Source organism: Monodelphis domestica, chromosome 3 (genome assembly GCF_027887165.1).
Source record: "Monodelphis domestica isolate mMonDom1 chromosome 3, mMonDom1.pri, whole genome shotgun sequence".
In the NCBI taxonomy this organism is placed as follows: domain Eukaryota; kingdom Metazoa; phylum Chordata; class Mammalia; order Didelphimorphia; family Didelphidae; genus Monodelphis; species Monodelphis domestica.
This window is the reverse complement of record NC_077229.1, coordinates 405,827,191-405,831,238: the sequence shown is the minus strand read 5'-3', so window position 1 is coordinate 405,831,238 and position 4,048 is coordinate 405,827,191.

Below are 4,048 nucleotides of genomic sequence, written 5' to 3'. Positions count from 1 at the left end.
TTGGATAGCTCTGGGAAACATTAGCAGATATTGATGAAAATATTGCTTTGGTTAAAGAAAAATGGCAGGAAGTTTTCAATGGACAAAGTCCAGCTTTACAGAGCTATATTTATGTATCTTGGTCACTTATCTCCAAATGGTGTGAGCACTAAATTGTTACCAATGACCTATTGGACCTGGGCTAGAAGTAAAATGATAAGTTATAAACCCCATTCCATCAGGGATTGGCACAGAAGTTGTGCTCCATTCCATATATGACCTGGGAAAGTTCTTTCCTTCCTGTTTAACCCTGGTGTCTCCTACTGTTAAGTTCAAACATTTCTTTTTAGTAATGGAGTTGGACATAGTGTAAAGTTCTTATCAGCTATAAACCCACTGAATCTCTGAACTAATGAAATCACATGATCAATTAGCCCTAGCTTCCTTTAGTAGCAGAAAATATAGGGATGCACTGCCATGCCTGGTAGTGACCATCCTTTCAAAAACTTGGTCAGCCAACTCACATATGTAGCAATATTGATTTATATATATCTAAAATGTGACTTTTGTGCTATACAAAGATCAATTAAAAGAGCTGGAGAGCAGTCTCATTACAAAAGAAAAATATTCACTTACTTTTGTTGGCAGAGGGCTAACTAAGTAACAGTGAGACTCATCTATATATAAACTCAAGTTCTTAATTCAGGAATGGGCTGTCACTGCAAAGTTTATGGGATATTCATATGGAAGGAAGTTATAAATGTGGACAAATCACCATCCACTGACTTTTAGCCTAAGAAGTTTCAAGATCAGTGCAGATGCTTGGTCCCAAAAGCAATGTGACATTGAAGTTTTAGTGATATCCAAGCAAGTGATGAAGAATACCTGGAAAGCTTATTTCAGCAAATGTCAATAAAGCTGAAAGTTGGGGATTTCTTCCATAAGGTAATTGGCCAGCAGTGCATGTAAATTTTATTTTGGTGAACTGATCATCTCTCCCACAAATGTCAAGATGGCAAGAGCAGATGGCTGATGAAAGAGGGACTTCAAGAAGTTACACAAGCCAGGAAGTAAGTCAGGACTTAGAAAGGACTGAAGTTCCAAGCCCTGGAGGTATCCTGCTGTTTAGACAGTGGGACAAGTTTGAATTGTACAATAGAGTGTTATACTTGATGGTCACTGATCACAAATATGGTACCAAGAAGCAGTTACATATTACACTAGAACCATAAAAGCCTTATATAATGGCTTACATGGACATACACATCAAAAGGGCACACTATAGGTAGTAAAGATTATCTTTTTCTGGCCCAAGATAGCTGCAGACATTATTAAGAAATATCAGACTTCTGCTTGTTGTTTACCATACATTTATATTTGGAAGACATAAACCTTTCAACTTATCTGTTTAACTTTCTATCACTGGAAAAAGATAGTAAGAAAAGGAACCACATTTTGGTATTTACTGACCATTTCATATGCAACTCACAGGCATACACAAATAGCAATCAGAAAGCTTCCATGGCTGCTAAAGTATAGTAGGAGAAATATTTCCCACTGAATGGGCTTTGTGCCAAGATCCATTCAGACCAAAGCAGATGCTTTGAAAAGCACACTACTCAAAAAAGAGGCAAGCTCTGCCAGGCATCCAGAAATATAGAACTATATCATAATGCCCTCAAAAGCACCCACAGCCTGAGATTTTCGACTAGTTGCTGCTAAACACATTCAAGACACTGAGACCAGAGCAAAATTCTCAGTGGAGCCACCATGTGGCATTACATACATAAAACTCCATTAGGAAAGATGCCACATGAATATACCATAATTGCTGATGTTTTTAGGCTAGAACCTAGTGAACTTTGAAAATTGTGTTTTAATAATCTCTAAGGATGGAAAGTCTACAGACACTCACAACCAGTATGCCCCCCAGCTGACAGAGAAGTTGATAGAGGTTCACTATCTCGCATCAGTTGTAGCTTCCAAAAGCTCTGGCAGAACCAAATAATATTACAGTGGTCAAAAACTTAAACAAGACAATGTTTTGCCAAAATCTTTGTGCTCTTGAAATATCAAGAGACTAGTCAATTGGTCTGTTTACAAAATAGACCTAGTTAAACTGGTGAAGGCTTGGTAATGATAATTTACCCCAATCATTTACCCCAACCAGTATTGCATAGAGTTGAAATAAGTTTTATTCTCTGATAAGCAGAAAGATCCTCGCATGGAGATGGCCCTTAAATCAATAATCTCTATGCAAAATAGAAGGGTTACTAATGTTTCAAAGACTGTCTGAATAAGACAATGGCTCAGAAATAGATATCTCTAATGAATAAGGCTTAGTGGCACCCCCCAAAAATTTCTAATGCTGTTAAAGGAATGGAAATTGAAGTATAATATTTCCTATGTACAACTTCAGTTGTAAAGATTCTAAAGATTCAGAGAATACCCAAGGAAGCTATAACACTGCTAATCAACCCAGACTTTCCATAAGTTTGGGTTTACAGACTCAGAATTATTGTTAATATGAGAATTAAGATCATCTAATACCATCAACTAGTTCAGGTAGAGGGTCAGATTTTTCTCTTGGTTACAGGAGACCTAGGTGTATCTGAATTGTGGCCATCCTACTTTACTATGACATTACAAGAGAAAATGGAGAAACTGTCATTCAAATAGCTAAGCAATCATAGTAGTGTTCGCCTATGTAAGATGTACCTTGCATACAATTGTATATATTCATTAATACATGTGGTAATTACTGCATATGTCCAATCAATACATTTATTATTGCATTGGCTTTTATGCATATTAGCTTATATGGCTATGTATATACTATTATAACATGTAAATGAAATATGCCCTAAAATTAATTTAGACCTATTGTCAAGCTAACAAAATTTTAAGAAATTGGGAATAGAGGGAATTATTTACAATAGCAGCTCAGTTATTTCAAAAGGGATCACAAAGGTTTAAATGATGGGATAGAATTAGAAATAGGCATGTCAATAATCTCATCATAGAAAGGGGGATAATAGCAAGTTACTATCAACTCTAAAACCAAGACCAACACAAGTGATTCTTTCATTTGGGTTAAATGAGTAACTGGGAATATAGGTTATATCTCTACAATGATGATTAAACAAAGGGCAATAAGTCTGGGAGAGGGACTCAAACGGGAACCCTGACAAGATATGTGGAAAATACATTTGCCTGAAAAAGTTAAGTAGCAAGAAGCCACATAGAGCCAGGAGAACAGAGCTCAGGCAGCAATAATGTGGAAGCACAGCTATGGGGGCAAATATGGGACAAAGAGTGACAGAGAAGATACTGAATTGCTCCCCCTCAGAATTGTAGTGCCCAAAGCAGTAAAACTAGACCTTTTTTTCCAGCTGGATTTCCTGCTTAGGAATTGAAATTTTTCCTTCTCAGCATAGGGACAACCCTTTATCCTTCTCTGCTAAAATGTTGAATTTATATGAACAATACAAACCACACATCTTTGCTCATCAGATTGTATTTATTGACCATAAGAAGGAAATTGATTTAGGCAAAGGAATGGGTGACAGAGAGGATCCCAAAGAAGAGAGAGAAATAGATCTAAAACTAAAGTATTTGTCCTGGATGCAATATCTCTTGACTGGAGTCTCTGAGTTAACTCACATAAATCAATAAATATATGTACATACATAAATCCACATACATATAAGTATACATATGCACACACATGTATATACATTATATATTATGGGCATATATGTATATGTATGTATATATACACAAAGATATCTCAATTAATTATATATATATATACATATATAGTTAATTATAAATATATATACAACTAACTGTAAGATGAAATCTTTAGCTGAGGATCCAGAACTGTAAGACATTATATCCTGGCCACATATATTTTTTAAACCAAGAAACTGATGATCTATGCAATGAATCAGTTGTAGCATGAAAGCAGTAAGTAGAAGGACTCACCATTCCACCCCACCACAATTACATTTATATAACATAGTATAAAATGCCTTTAAATCACCTGGTTGTTCTCCTCATCAGAGCC